General features: G+C 40.5%; 1 long non-coding RNA gene across 1 annotated transcript in view; it reads left to right on the top strand.

Annotated features, from left to right (window-relative positions):
- The first annotated feature begins 16,031 nt into the window (after positions 1–16,031).
- LOC118109793 overlaps positions 16,032–17,203 on the top strand; it is a 5,661-nt gene continuing 4,489 nt past the window's right edge. Inside the window, exon 1 of the long non-coding RNA XR_004696854.1 lies at positions 16,032–16,079. This is a non-coding gene — a long non-coding RNA (uncharacterized LOC118109793). The remainder of the gene's footprint in view (positions 16,080–17,203) is intronic.

Raw genomic sequence — 17,203 nt, 5'->3', positions numbered from 1 at the left:
TTTGGCACTGAGCAGCGGCTCGGACGGTTGGCGGGGTCAAGGATCAAAGGTCACGAGGTGAGAGGGGGCCCAGCGCCAACACCAAACATTTGCCGTTTGCTCATGGAATCTGTGAGAGAGTGTGTGTGGAAGGATGAAAGGAAGTTCATCTGTCGTCTTTCTGTTTCTGCTGTCAGAGGATGACTTCATCAAATAAGACGAAGGAGTAATGAAAGCAAAGAAGGTGTAACACATGCTTCCACACGCCTCATCACTATTATTATTAGTTTGACACTGTTTGCAGACAGCATTACAAAAAAAACTTTCAAACAACGAATATACACTCTAAAAGTAAAATATATATGACAATGAAAAACCCAGAATAAGATCCCCCTTCGCCATTCTCTGTGTGTACAAAGTGTTTTCTACTGTTGCCATCATAATCAGGTTAAAAACAAAAAGACAATCTGCAAATCTAAAATTTGAATTCTTGTCTTGGTTTTGTTAAGACTACATTTTAATACACGTCAGTCCCCGGATAGACAGCACAATACCTACCGATTGGTTTTCCAACTCATTAGAGCGACACAATGCAAGATTCCCTCTCATTGTCATTGTTGTAATACGGCTGTACACAAGTGCTTTTGTTGACAGGTGATGGAGAAGACATGTTTGGCTAACCTGCTAAACCTATGTCGAAATGGGTTTAACTCCTTCTGATGACAAACCAGCTCTGCCCTGATGACCACACTGAGAATGAAGAGCTAGTATATATTATAGCTAGCTGCTAGCTCCTGCTCTGGTTGTTGGTGTGTGACGTATGCTGTAGAGCAGGTTGTAATGTCCCAGGTCTCCAGGGGTTGCTGTGGCAATGACAGACACGCCATTCTCCTTATGATAAGTTTGTTTTCCATCAAAATGATTTTGAAGCTGTTATCGTAATGTATAAAAACAACCCAGTGTTGCTTTAAAGGCTCTCTGTACAGTTTGTAAAGCATGAATGCATCTCCTTTGATACAAGCTGCAGCTTAAACATAAACATACATTATTGTACAAAGAAATTGTTGTAATTTGAGGAGATGAAGGATAATAGCTGATGAATGGAAGTTGAAAATGAATGAAATGGAAGTCAAGGTCCAGACTTTAATACACATTTAGCTGTTGAGTATCTCATCTAAATGGGGGTTGGGGGGTGGAGGAGATAAGAGTAGGAGAGAAAGCAAAGGAGGAGTTATGGAGCAATGATCTTGGACAGATCTGTAAACATCACACCCTCCTTACAATCTGGCCCGCTGCGCTTAACACACACACACACACACACACACACACACACACACACACACACACACACAGACACACACACACACACACACACACACACACACAGACACACACACACACACACACACACACACACACACACACACACACACACACACACACTCACTCACATAACCAGGGTTAAAAGGCTTGGCCTCAGACCAGAAGCAGCTACTCACTGATCTGTGGGAGAGTTGATGAGGCATGTGAAGGTGTATTTGACAGAGCGAAGACAAAGTGTGTGTGTGTGTGTGTGTGTGTGTGTGTGTGTGTGTGTTCCTCAATGTATCTATAAATCATGCATATCTCAGCTGATTTTTTTCATTGTGTGTATTTGAATTTAAACCAGAGATTGACTCTCTGCTCCTCTAATCCCTTTGGTCTGCTTTCACGTGTGTTTATTGCTGTGTGTGGTGTGTTTGGTTCTTTATCAAAGTGCAGGTGTTTACTACTGTTGCCAGGACACGATTGTGGTGCCTGCTCTTACAAATGCAGCAACAACAACACATGTACAGGCCAGTGTAGCCAGGTGAGCAAGACTGAAAGAAGAGGGAATGTCTGAACAGGCTGGAAAAGAGCAGGCAACATCGGACCCTCTTCCACGGCCATAGAGAAAATATTGTGCGATGTGGTTGAATGCTTTGGTCTTCTTATACATCTATGAGGCTTTTATTGTCTCTGCTGTCTTTTTAATAATACCAGAATATAATGTCCTGACATGAACTCATGATGATTTTGATTCCTAATGCATTTGCACACAAAATGGTTTGCTTCTTAACTGCAACTGATCACTAGATTATTTAGACTATTTCCTTTATATCTTTTTTCCTAAATACATCACATCAGTATGTGATTAAACAACTCTGTTTTCTAGTAAGTTCAGCACAAATCTTCACATAGAAAACTTGTTAAGGTTATTAACTAAGCAAACACCCTCTGCAGCATCATGCCTGTTCCTGTTTGACTTTAAGCTGTGTCCAGGAAGTAGTTGTATGACTCAGCACTGATAAGGGTTACTAAAATAACCAAATAGGGACAATTTCATATGTACATAACCTCACTAAGTCTTGTAAAAGACTTCTGAATCGTGTTGGCCAGTTTTAAACAAAGCTAATACATGTGGGCATTAAATAGCGCAAAAACTCTTTAAGATACCACTTAGCAGGTTAGTTGGCTGTTTTCTTAACCAGACAATACGTCACACAATGTGCTCTAATTTAACAATCTAAGTCTAAAGCGCATAGTGCAAGTGCATTTGAGGTATGTACCAATCGTTTTTACTGTAAAGCAACTAATGAACCAATCGTGAGTCAGTCTCAGCTGTCAATCATGTTTGTTTAAGTCTGATTTTATAGCATCAAATAACTAATTAAAACCAAACTTACATAAACATAAACATTGGTATGATAAGAATTACCCAAAAAATTACAGGGAAATATTTATTTTACGTGTACGTTTCTATTATAATTGTGGATTTACAAAGTAGTGAGAGAGAACAATTATCTGCCGAGAAAACAGTTTCACTCTGCATTCGAGCAGAACATGTGTGTATAAAGCAGTGTTCACATGTTATGCACATGCCTATGCAGGTGCACATTACTATTTTGATAAAATACCCTTAAAAGGGTTAAAAATGATACAGTCAAAATGCTTGTGTGGACAGAGATCGTAGTAGTATGGATGTTGCCTTAGACTAAAAAAGAATGATAACAACTGTGTTTGTCTGAAACTAGCACAAATATTTGAGTCATACTTGGTGTCACGTTGCTTTGTTCATAAGATAAGGCCCAATAACTTTTGCTCTGGTTAGTGATGTCAGTGGGACAAATAGAGGTCACAATACTTGAGACTGCAGTCTGTCATTTGTCTGTTGTGGGACATTATTTAAAAGTTAGTGTAATAGCATGTTCACCTTCTTGAATGTTTTAGACAAACTCAAAGTCTCATAACTCTGGTTTGAGCCGCTGGTCAAGCTCTCTTGGACAAATAGCCTTGTTTTTGGCTCAATTCCGATACAATGATGATATGATCAGGAAAAGGTTCGCCAAACTGTGTCAAGAAAAAAAACTGAAATCTTTCAGCCCTGTGGCAGCCAATTACAAAATCAAATTTTTCACATGAAGGTGATAAGAACCTAGACAGGAAATTAATACATCTTACCGTTTGCACCAACCTCTCCTCTACACCCTGATGGGAGTGGTTAGGGAACACCTCCCCACCCCTTTATCTCCACCTCCTCCTCCCTGCCTCCCTTCTGTTCCCTTCTGTGAAAGTGTATTAAAACCAGCCTTGATCCTCACAGGGGGAAAAAAAGACATGCGTGAGTATAAAAAAAGAAACAGCAGTCAATTTTTATGACCATACAAGGCAACCTTGCCCTCCTGCCTCGGACATTCAGGCTCTTAAACTCTGTTCCTGGTGCTTGCCAAAGGGGTGGAATTCTTATCTAGTAACAAGACAGGAGATGTTTATTTATTATTTTTTACTATATGCATAGAGTTGTGGGAGCATGAGCATTGGAAGGTTAATGGGAATAAGTAAGGGTGAAGGGGAAATGAGGAGAACTAGATGTATGGGAATGAGAAGTCTGGAATGAGGTGTTTCCTCTTTAGTGCCTAATGACTGTGCGCCTGACTCAGGATTCAGGCTTTGGTTCTGGGAGTTTGGACATAAAGTGAGATGAAGACTGGATGTGATCACATAAAGGCTACATCCATACTACGGCATTTTCAAAACAAAATGATCTCAATCAACACAAGAGTTTTGATTGGTATCAGTTGTAATCAACACTAACACACCTGAAAATGCAGTTCACGTGACTACTACCATACGCTAGGCATGTTGGTGCTGGTGTAAACAGGAAGCCATACATGTTCCGCTGGACACGGGAATTGTTGCAGATTTTGCAAATTAAAGCTTGTCTCCTACGCATGTCAGTAGTTGTATAATTGTAAAATGCATAATTTAACTGCGCAACAGCTGTTAGCAAAGACAACAGGGTCAGCAATGCCATGTTGTCTTGTTGTTTTCTTCCAGACGGGGTGTAGCACTGACAGTTACCAGTATTGGTTCTCTCAATTCATATGCTGTATGCTCCTCCTGGACCGGGGGAGGGTTTTGTACAGCTCCTCAGGGCGGTACCCATTCCGACTTTCCACCTTGCAGTACCTCCATGAATTGCTCCAGCACCACCTGGTCCGCGATCTGACCCGGCTCCAGCCACCTGCATGCAGTGCCTATACGAAGGGACTGAGTGCTGCTGTCTGAGCTTCCACCGGGTAACAAGGGAGTCAGGCGCACAACCCACTCCGCTGCCGCTGGCCAGCCACGTGCCACCGCTGTTCACCACTGCCTGCAGTGCATAGTGGCGATCTCTGCCAACATCTGTGCCAGCGTCGTCACTGGCTGAAGCTGCTGCTGCTCAGACATGCTCGTGCCGAGCCCCACGTTGGGCGCCGATGTAACACTGACAGTTACCAGTATGGGTTCTCTCAGCTTCGGAGCACACAGACACAGAGCTACAATCCCAGATCTTCACATCGTAAAGACGTCACACCACCGCCCAGCTTTTGTGATCTCCGTGGACCTACAGTGTTTGTGACTGCATTTAAATGAGAGCTTGGTTAGACAGCTCAATGCAGCTTTGCCAATCAACTCTGCTACAGCTGAGTGCCCCGAACCAAGCCCACCTCCAAAAGGGGGTCAGGTGATAGAAGCCTGACCAATCAGCAAAGGCCAAGTCATAACTAAAAAGATCGAATCAGGAAGCGCTTGTGAGTAACTACGTCATAGTTTCCAAACATCTCTGTTCCTGCACATCCACACTAAAACACATTTATGGAGTTTTCAAACTAAAACGGGCCCTGCAGTATTTCCAAACTTCTCAGTTTTAGGGGCTCTGAAACTCTGTAGTGTTGTGTACACTGTTGAAACAGGGTTAACAGTGACTTCATTTTTAAATTGTGATAATTATTTAGATAATAATAACATATTAATTGGCCATGAAAATAACATTTTTTTAATCTAGGGGGAAGGCCTCTTTCTGTAACGCCTGAGTGAATATGAAGCAGTCGTGATCTGTGAGGAGTCACGTTGCTGTTGCTTGTTTTTAATGATGTCAAGAAGGTCAGGGTTTTACACATGCAGCTCAGTAGGTTAATCCATGTTAGTTTAGAGAGAGACACTGGTATATCAACTTAAACTCCCACACATTTTTACTGTACACACACACACACACACACACACACACACACACACACACACACACACACACACACACACACACACAGCTTATAACGCCTCTACAGTATCAGAGTGCTGTTCCATGAAGTAAGAGCCTTCTTTCATTCTCTCTCTTTGCCTTTCTCTCTCTCTCGCTCCCTCCCTCTCTCTCTCATTAAAGTCATATGTCGAAACAAACATACTGAACATGATAATGTTTAAAATGGAATATTTGACACAGAGCTCAGTTGATGGATTACTGTTTTCATAAACTACATATGAGCCTAATCATTGAAATATAATGTGAAATGTTTAATGAGTAAGTACCTGATAACTCTCAACATACCATACGCACATTTGCACTGTAGTGGAGTGAAAAAAACGAAGGGCCCCTTCAACCCTTAGCTTTCCCCTTCTTGGCTACGCAGTGGAAGAGGTTGGAACGCTGGCATTTTTTCAGATGTCTGCAGTACTCAAACATTTTATTTAAGTAAAAGTACAAATAAATAGGCAAGAAATATTCAATTAAAAGTACCAAATTAACTTTTCTACTTGAGTAAAAGTAAGTACTTGCTTATAGATATACTCAAAGTACTAAAAGTAAAAATAGTTGCAGAGTGTAGCCTATTCTCTAATGCAATGGTCAACGACATCATTATGGCTGCGTGTCGGCCTCGCCTGTATCTATTTCAGCTGCTGCAGGCGTGGTTAGTTCTCATTGAAGGAGGCAGGGTCCAATGTTACCTCTCTCTAATCTCTTATTGGATCAGTGGATCAATTTCCCGCTTGTGATTAATTACTTTTAAAAATGTGACCATGTAACGCAATGCTTTGTAGAAATGTAGTAGAGTAGAAAGTACAGATATTGGCTGATGTGTACAGAGGAGTAAAAGTGAAAAGTACCTGAGAATATATCTACTTAAGTAAAGTATAAATACAACAAAAATGTACTTAATTACAGTAAGTAAGTAATTGTAATTGTACACGTCATTCGTTGGTGCCAACAGTAAGTCATTTATTTTGAGTTAAACATGGAACAAATTTGAATGTTAAAGGTTAATTATTAAGTGAATAAAGCAACTATATTTTTATGGAATACAAATAGGGTGAAAGTTTCCTCATCTGGTCCGAATTCATGCACTATGACAGTGAATGTACTGTGAAGATCGTTAGTAGTGCACTGACTGATGTATTTGATTTGAGACACATTAAGTGTTTCATATGAAGGCCTTCCCCACTTATGGTGCACTCACACGTGTTTTCACTTATTTGGCCTGATCAGACCTTTTCTCCCGACTGCGTGGGTGGGAGCAGACTGTGTTTGATTAACATTCACTATCCTGTTGCATCTTTATAGGCAGTAAATTCTCTCCTTTGTCTTTGTTTTAGTTTGACCTTTCTGACCTCAAGTAATGGCCACTCTTCATGTGCCCAACTTGGAGATCTGATTAGCCAGAATAACTGAAAACCCTTGCAGACCCTATGCTGAAGCATCAGATAAATATTAGCTTATCAGCAATGCTTGGTATCACCTACATGCAGCAAATCCAGCTGCCTTGAGCATTAGCATTTACTGACTACAGCCAATGGAAAGATAATGATGCAGTGAAAAAAAAACATGGAGAAATACCAATTCCACAGCTCCCTGCAGCCGTTTAACCTTCTTCCACCTACTGGCAGAAAGACAACAGGCTGGTGACCAAACTGAAACATTTAGTATCTAAAAAGCCAGACGTTTTTCGAATTGACCAACTGATGGAGACCAAAACCGAGTAAATTGTTCACTTTTTCAAGAAGATTGACACATTTACTAATAATTGTCCTTATTGCCCTGTGTTTGATCGATTTAAACAATAGTGCTCCACGTGGTCAAACAATAAACATATAAATAAATTTGTGGTTTTTGAATGGGGCTTTTCTTGGAGCAATGAGTGAGGCACAGCCACACATCCAACTCACATGTTTTGTTGTTACAATAAACCTTGACCCTGAAAACTATTATTCAGTTCAATAGAAAAAAATCACGTCGGATGAAAGACAGAAATCTGATCGGTTGTTTGAGCACTAATGACCATAGAAGGTGCAGCCATGGCTTGAGTTTGTAGTGTTTCTATGATAATTAGCTCAATGGGTAATTAATAGAATTATAGTGGCATCAGTAATCGGATGGATGACTTCAATTATATAATTAAATACATTTATTTTGTTGGGATAAGTTGTTTTTCTCTCCTATGGTCACAATTATAAACACATGGCATTCTTCAAACACTAAGAGAAGGAACTAAACTGTGCTGTACCCAGATGTGCCCACATGTGAATGACTTCATCATGGGTCTGCAGAGCTGGTAGTAAGCAGAAGTAAAGGTTCTCACTCACAAAAAGACAGTGTTGCATCACCGTGAACAGAAATGCATTTTGAAGCTCTCCACACTTTGCTTTTAGAGTCGAGGTTCCACAACAGAGCCCATTAACCTGTAAATTTGAAATTGCAGAGGCCCAAAGATCCTTAAAACTAATTTTACAGAGACACAAAAAGCAAGGGCTCCCTATTTTCATCCACTCTTTGTTTTGAGCAAACTTCTACTTTGAACTGAGTGAAAAATTCAGGGGGAAAAAACAGATGTAAATGGTTGGAATGAGTCATGCACATATAATGATGCATTCAGGAACGGATACTGGCCCTTTGTTCCCAGACTGCTGCTGTTGTTCTCCAACAGCAAATTAAAAGTTCCATTCAGTATTTACTCTGACAAACTGGCTGCATAGCCCTCATGGGTATATAAAAGATACACAATGCTCTACAATTCAACATTTTGAATCAACATTTTGTCGAGTGCCCTGTAATAATCCACCACCACCATGTCATGAGCTCATGCTGTTACCTTGACTGGAGCTCTGATCACCTCTGTGAGGATTCAGTCTGAGCTTTTTCCAGGTTCCAGAGTGTGGATGACAATGGCAGGAAAGGGAAACGTACAATGAAAAGTTTGGCTGCAGCCACTGTGTTAATGTGTCAGGACAGTGTATTATTTCATTTGCACATTTGCTCACAGAGACAATTCAGGTGGTGTGACACAGTATTTGGGCCATGTTTAAGAAAAGAATCAGAGATTTCAAGAATAAAGTTGTAATATATATAGTTATCATTCGGAACCATTTCCACAGCAGCCTAGATGACAGAATTTCTAAGGTCACATGATATGTATTTGACTCAACTGATGACTGAGGTTATCTCAGTCATATCAATAAAGTTATAAAAAGCCTGATGGAACAATAAGACTATAAAGACAGCCTGCAGCACTGCCAACATGTCTGACTTAAACAAATATCGCCAGCTGTGAGACGAAGTCATTAACTGATGGTCTTATCATGAAGTGCAACGGTAACCAGGAGACCCAGAATCAAAAGGAAGTCGATTTCGGTCAATAAAAGACTCGTAAAACTGGTGAGGATCCGTCGGTTCCTAACCTGGAGCTTAGTTCTTTCATGGATGACATGAATCTAACAGAAGAGACACTAGAGGATAGTCCTCAAAAACAACAACAACAAAAATGGTTTGTCAGAGGGTGCTAGAAGACAAATGAAATTGTTGGCTGAATTTATCCCAGTCATGTAGAACTGGACTGTAAGAAGGTTCGACTCCATTCAAATGATAGCTGCTCCCAAGAAACATAAACACAGTGCACTAATGTCTATTTTCATGACCCCACCCACATGTCCTTATGATCCTTATTGATTTTTACATTGAGGTGATGACTAGTACATGTGTAACAGTGTAATATTTAGTATTTGATGTGCACTTTGACTTTTAGTATGGTACAGGTCCCATTAGCCAACATGGAGGAGAGGGGCTTATGGGGGGGGGGGGTGGTTTGGCTTCACTTTTGCGGGAACCGTCATGTTGTCCATCTTCATATTCAGTCTATGATTAATATGTTAGCATTTAGCCTGTAATGTGTAGCACGTTATAATGGTTACATGTCAGCATGCTTTGTCTATTATGTTAAAATGCTAATATAGATTATACTGAGGGGAACTCTGTAATGAGGTAATGAATTGAAGCTATTTTTTTTCATCTGTCGTCTACAGAGCTGGAGCTTGTGCTGGGTTGTTAGCTGCAGCTGAAGTGCAGACCACAACGATCGTATTTGATATTTAGTAAAATGCAAATAAATGTGACTTGACTTGACGTTAGCTGCAGGCATTTAAAACAAAAAAAAGATCCTTCAGATACTGAATGTTCTCTAACCACAGATCTGCCCTTCCAGGAGTAAACACAATCAAGATGTCTGGGCCTGTTTGAGCTGCTATGGCAACATCAGCTTCCTGGTAACTGGTACAGTTTGGATTCCTCAATCAGGGGCGCTGACTAATTGATGAATGCTGACAAATACTAAGCACTTTTTCCAAAGACCGACATATGAAGTGATTTTCAGAGGAGTGAATAGATTTGTTGAGAAGTGAGACATCCCAGCATGAAAACTCTGGTAAAGTGAAAACTGGGTACAACTGAGGTAGCTCATTGCTGGAAACCCCTCAGTCAGCAGAGGGACATACTTTGAGTGAACAATATGGTCCGATCTGCTCAACTCACAGAGGTTTTTACACCCTCAAAGTCTCCATACAGACATTTAGTTTAACACCAAAGCCCCCATTTATAAATCACATGTCCATAGGGAAGAGTGACTCCTACTGGATACAACAAATATTCTACCAAAGTAAATCCTAAGACTTTTTCTTAACAAGTTCCATGGCAGCAGATATTTGTTATTAAGTATTTTTGTCAGGTCTGTTGTCCTTTTGCTTTTCCCTTTTTCTTTCTGTTCGTCCTTTTTCCATGGTAAATTCAGTTGTGTCTTTCATGATGTTCTTTGACTTAAGTTATTTAAACATTAAATCACAGTTGTCAACCAAAACACTTAATATCTTAATACCTGTATCTGCAATATTTACAACATGATAAAACAGGTATGGAGAGAGAGACAGACCATTGTGTCAAAACTGGGATCATATGTTCTGCCGGCCTCTAGTCAGGAGAATTTCAACATGAGGTAGAAAGTGAAAATCTGGGTGCCATATGGTCCACACAACAACTGGCACCTCAGTCCTTTATTTTCAGAGTTTCTGTCCAAACCACTGGGCACCACTGAAGAAGAGAGAGAGAAAGAGATCAGGGAGGCAGAGAGGAAAGTTACTCATGGAAGACAAGAAAGAAAATTATTTTAGAAAGAGGGAGTGGGGCTGAAAGATGAAAAAACCAATGAAGTGAAACAAGGACAGGGCACTCTGACAAAAAGTATGGAGTACAGGGAGGATGACAACAGGATGTACAGGGGAGGACGATGAAGAAGAGAAAAGGAACGAGAAGAGCAGGTAAAGGATGAAGGAGAGCATCACTAACACGGAGGAGGACTGATTTTAAACCACGGCAATGTGGGGTGGATAAGAGGTAAAGAAGAAAGCAGGAGAGAAGACCGGGTAATGAAGAAGGAGAGAAAAAAACTTTCTGAAACTTTATGAGGATTATGACCAGCAAGAGGCAGTAGAAATTCCAATAAACTGCTTACTGCTCAAATGTTTTTACACCAGGAAAAAATAAACCATAAAATAAACCAGAGTCAACAGTCCTCCACAGTCACCTGAGCTGACTCCGCTCTGAAATACTCTGAGCAACGAGCACAGGCAGCATTTCACTAATTATCATGTAGCAGCAGCTCATTATTTTGATAGGAATATAAAGATTGCTTTGGTTACAGTTACATTTGCTCCGGGTCTGTAAAGTGAAGCCAACACTTTGTTTACCTGCTGGTTGCCCCAGTGCAACACAGGTGGATGGGATTTGATCTGTGGTGCCTCATAGCATTGACAATTTACATTTGAAAAACTCTGCAGCAACATGTCTCTAGTGTCAGTGCAGTCAGTGCATCTGGTTTGTAAACAATCCAGATAAACAAACTCTGCAATACAAATAGTCAGTCCGTGCCTCCACCAGTATTATTGCTGACTGTGATGTCATTTATATCTGATGTATCTTCAAATGCTTCCTAATTCTAAACTCTGTACAACCTACGCTAAAAGGTTATGTAATTCAATAAACCATAATAAAGAACGTTTTTGAAGTAGATAATATATTATATAACACCAAAACTTAAAGGTACAGTGTGTAGAATTTAGTGACATCTAGTGGAGAAGTTGCATGTTGCAGCTGAATACCACTCACCTCACCCTCCCCTTCCAAACATGAAGGAGAACCTGTGGCAGCCTTCAGTTGTCATAAAAACTCAAAAGGTGTTTAGTTTGTCTAGTTTGGATTACTGTGAAAAACATGGCGGCCTCCGTAGAGAGGACACCCCCGATGTAAATATAAAGTATTTCAATATAAAGTGCCCATTCTAGGGTAAAGAAAACAACATTTAGTGCAATTTAGATGAAACACACTAGTGAAAAGATCACTTGGATTATTTTATATTCAATTTCTGCCAATAGATCCATTTCACCCAAATCTTACACAGTGAACCTTTAAATCACTGATAATATGTGATTTTTTTTTGGATGACCTGACCATTTAACCCTTAAGGAACCTTAGCAGTCGTTTCTTGCAGCACAGTAAGAGTATAGTAGTTAAGATGAAGATGCACTCAGCTTGTTTGTATCACTTATTGATTGCTGCTGTGGTTGGATCCCAGCCTGTAATACCAGGCCTCCTCTATACTGGCATTCCATAAAAATGAATCTCTCCTGCTCAATGCCTCCTCCTCATCCTCTGCAGGAATGTGGGTGGTGAGTTATTGGACTCTGAGAGACCTGGCATTTACACCAGCTGTGTTGGGATCCCTGGTGTTTCTGCTTGTCTTCACTCTCACATTCCACTGTACAGTACAAGTGTGTTTAACCTGGGATGATGGAGCCCGATGAGCCAAAACTGGATGCACCTCTGAAAGTATGAAGCCCTGCCCTTCATCAGGAATCTGTTGACATTTAATCTTAGTGATAATGAAACTTGCAGTTTCTCCCCAAACATTTCTTCTCTTAAGATGGAAAAGAAAAAACAAGTTCCATTACTATTCTGTACTTTAAGGGCGGCATCACATTCTTACACAAAGCTGAGAATGCCCTATCATGGGGATCAAATAGCCACCCTTTCCATGTTGTGCTTTGCATGCCTGAACAGTCCTTTTCCATAATGGTTCTAACATTACAGGAATGTTATCGGGATGCTGCAACTCTTTGTCTCTGTTTTGAAGCACATTAAGTGAATCATAATGATTGTGGGTTGAGACGATCTTCAGGTGTCTGCACCGGGCCTTGTTTAGGTCTGACTCATGCTCTGTATGGGAGACAGTTCTGGATGGTTCCCATAGCAAAGCTTGGTGAATCTGATGTGTGGTGCTCTTAAGTCGAGGTAGCATATTTATCCAGATGTGGATTTTCCTTCAAATGCCATCAAGAAGAATATTATTCAGATAATCTCACCTTCATGTCTCCCTCGGAAGTTTGTGTCTGATTGTAGAATGGGCTCTTCATTGCCCCTTGTGGCCACCGCAACTGTAGCCCTCTCTAATCACCAAGTAGTACTGATATAATTCAAGCCCTCCAGCCTCAGGAGACAGTAATTTGCCCATTACTATTTATTGCCCCATGAGGCAAAGAAGAGACAATGCTAAAAACATATTTAGACACCAAGGGCAGAATTATGCTTTAGCAGAAGTGTTTTCAATCACTATTTGTGTCCCTACCTTAAGACTCCATTTAAACCTCACGTATCCAGATTGTATCTAGATATTATTTTAACCTGATTACATTGGTATCAGTGTCTCCAGTGTCCACATTGAGACCTGATAGATATCAGAACGCTCTGTCCAGCTCACGTCTGATCCTCCTCTTGTTTTTGCATATCCAAACAAACATAAAAGATAGAAGAAGAATAGGAGAACATAGTAGCCATCCTTGAAGCACAGAATTATTGGGTTTTCTCACTTTGTAATTGTTTGTTTTTTACTTAGTCCACGTGTCTTCAATAACATGCATAGTTGAGGACTGAGGAGAGTGTGTTTGGCTGCCGGCTGCCTAGTGGCTCCTACATCGCTGCTTTGGAGTAAAATGTGATCATGTATTTCTGCCCTCATAGCTGGTGTATGTAGATTGACAACACCATTGCATGTGCACTTGTTCAATATGGTCAAAACCACCTCCGGAGGTTGTTCAGCTGTTAGGATCGCAATCCGTCCTTATTGCGTCGTGGGTGCATTCACACCTGTACTTGGATGTAGTCAAGAAATATCCGATTACAATCCGATCAGCCACAACAGGGTTTTTGTTTAAAGCTGTATAAACATGTTCTCCCAACTTGGGGTCAGTGCAACAAGGACTGACACTATCACCAACTAAAGTTAACACTGCTCAAATGTCACCAGACAAAATATGTGATGCAAACATCAAGCAGACACAGCCCATCATAAATATTAATGGGGAGTTAGGTTTGAGTCCAACCCATCTAGCTCCAGCATTCACTTTCCATTTACCTCTGGTTTGGTCTCCACCACTTTATAGTTAACAGTGGAACAAGGAATTTACTTAACTTGTTGTACTGGTTGTCAAAAACTGGATTTTCAATTTGAATCTTCCAATCTGGAGAATTAATTTGTGTTCTCGCCTCTGAACCACTGCTGACTCATGCTGTTGTAACCGTAGCATAAAACCGTGAAACAGACTTATGCTCGGCTGTGTTAAGTCTGTCTCATGTGGTGTGTCCACACTGTCCAAGCTGAAGGCTGCGGAAAATGAAATGTCAAATTCCAAATAACTAACAAAATATCTCTTATCTGTCTTCGTGTGACTCTGACGCACTGACGCACTGCCTGCACACTGAATACAGCTTGTGTGGATGCTGCTGTCACATTTAGGCATTCATGACTATTATTGATGACACTGCGTGCAAGTGATTTTTGAGAGTCCTCCACATACTCAACTCAGAGAGATTTCTCCCTGTAACCAAATCTGTGACTACAATGTGATTTCTAAAGGAACAAACATGGTAAATTGTCACAATGCCACCTCATTGGCAAACATGTTCTAGGAGGAGACTTATTGCAAGAATGGCTCTGCACACAACAGCCTTAAGAACAAGGATGGGCTGAGCAAGAAAACACTTCCATTGTAGGATGCATTATTGTCAAATTCTATTAACATGATATAGTATTGAGCAGGTTAATATAGTATTAATTCGCACCTGAATTTTTACCAGAAGTCACATGACGTCAAACATATAGACAATTTGGAAAAATAAATCCTACAAGGCTTTGCAGTAGGAGAGAGCCAAGTTAAACAATATATACTGATAAAAGGTATTGATATGTATTTGCCAATTTAGAAACTACTGACAAAATAGGTTTAATTAAAAAAAAATAGATATATTTGGTGATCATTGAGTGAAATGGAACCACAACTCATTGTTCAGGTGATTTTTAAATGGTGGCATCAGACTAAATGAGTTCATCTTTGGCTCATGGCTTTCCAAGTCTTCTTCATATGTGTCTCTTATATACAAAATGACAAATGAACCTCAAAATCAGCAACGGTTTTTGTTGTTGGACTTTGTTTTTGGCAACAACTCAAGCAAGTTGTTAGTTCCTGTATTAAGTAGTTTTTATTTATCTGTACTTTTCACTTTAAATCCACAACATATCAGAAAATACCTACTATGTACTATCCACTACATGTTTTCAATGCATTCCTTTACATGTTCACATTGTTTATTTTTTTATAATTAAAAAATAATCAATAACAAGAGAATTGATCCACTGATCCAATCAGAGCAGGCAGCTAACATTAGGCCACACCTCCTCCAGCAGCCGCATCAATGGTGAAGAAACCTATAAAATGGATTCAGAGGAGGCCGAGATTCAGCCATTTTGGTGTAATAGAGGGTTACATAAGGGAATTGGCGACACTCTAATTTCAAGTACTTCCACTTTTCATACTTTAAGTATATTTGAAAACAAGTACTTACTTAATTTGACTGAAGTAGAAATGTTTTTATTTCTACCTGAGTACATTTTTGTCCATCTATTTACACCCCTGTGTGCATGAGGCCTATCAGGATGACAGACCTCACTGACTACTAGAGTTATCTACTTATCAGAGACTATCAGCGTACAGTGACTCGAAAGACTCAGAGGAGGACAAATGAAAAGCAGAGGATGCTGCTCTTGTCTGTCATCCAGGCCTGTCAGTGCTCTGCTCCATATCAGCATCATCCAACTCCCCGGGGAGAACCAGAAGCATTCATCAGCGCTTTGTGCTGGTGAGGTAAACCACAAGCAAATCAACACTTCAGCATCTCAGCTCCATTTTTCCATGAGCAAACAGTGAGAGCTAGAGAGCAAAACAAGCTCCACTGCCTGAGAGAGAAGCATGGGAAGGCTGGTGTATACATGATAGAGTTGATGCAAATTCAAGTATGAAACAAATCACATGCAAATTCCAACCGGCACACAATTACAGGAAGAAGACCCCACCCCTCTCTACACTGCTTTCAGTGGACTGGACTCCTTTGTTAGGTAAGATAACAGGAGAACACTTTTATTTCTGCAGGAAACAAACGCTTTCATTCTTTGACCAGAGCTACAAATCTTAAACCAAATGCACCCTGACTTCCTGTGGCGGAAGAACGGGAAAATAAAGCAATTTCTGAAGCGTGAAAATGAGAGCAAGGGTACAGTAAGATGATGGAAAGGCGTGATACTGGGGCTGGCCAGGCGACTCGGTCACATCAGGTCTGGTAGAGTTGTGGTTGAAAGAGAGGAAATAGCAGCGCAGCATTGGGCCGACTGCCATGTCAGACAATGGGGCTCCTCAGAGATGGAGCTTCCTTGAATTGTGCACAGTTTCCACTTAGTGAATGAAAACACGAGACCCTCAGAGGTTGTTTTTCCATCATGGCCGACCTGGTGGAGATTCCATTAGAGTGTGACAACTGTTATGTCAGAGCTTGAGTCAACATGGGTCCTGTGAGAGTCAAAGTTAGTTTACTCACAATAAAAGGGGGAATATGTGAGTATTTTAGTATAAACTGTAATGGCACTCGGGAGAGCTCATCTTTGCACCAAGGCCCAACAGTCTCCTTATGAAACCTAATTTAAATTCACTAGATCCAGATTTGTATTTGCACCATATTTCACACACTTGTAAATATCAGTCCCCTAAACATGACTAATTGTTTTCATCAAGATCCATGAATTATTATCTAAGAAATCAAGGAAAATGTTAAAAGATGCCTAATCTCACGATGTTAAAGAAAGTGGGAGAAAAAAATCTGGGATCCACACAAATTGAATGGGTTCTTCTTTGGGTCAGGCCCCATCCCTCCACAACATTTTGCATAAACCTGCTAAAAGGCCAACAAACATAGACAGAAACTTAACCTCTGAGGCAGAGGGGGAAAAAACGATCATCAACAGAATGTGTCAAATCAAAAGTTTTGTATCTACTTAAGTTAGCATGCTAAGCAGTGAGCCATAATCTGCCCCATCTCGCAGTCCAATATTACATTTTATGACGTACCATTGAATCCCTGTAGTGTCCAGTCCGGCCTAAGTCCATAAACCTGTGTCTAAACCTCTACAGCTAACATTGTTATACCCATCCCTCAAGGTCAGCTGTTGATGCTGCTCCTCAAGGTGCT

The sequence above is a fragment of the Hippoglossus stenolepis genome, chromosome 5, assembly GCF_022539355.2.
Source record: "Hippoglossus stenolepis isolate QCI-W04-F060 chromosome 5, HSTE1.2, whole genome shotgun sequence".
Classification (NCBI taxonomy): Eukaryota; Metazoa; Chordata; class Actinopteri; order Pleuronectiformes; family Pleuronectidae; genus Hippoglossus; species Hippoglossus stenolepis.
Note: the sequence above shows the minus strand (reverse complement) of the source record. Positions and strands in the feature narration are given on the sequence as shown.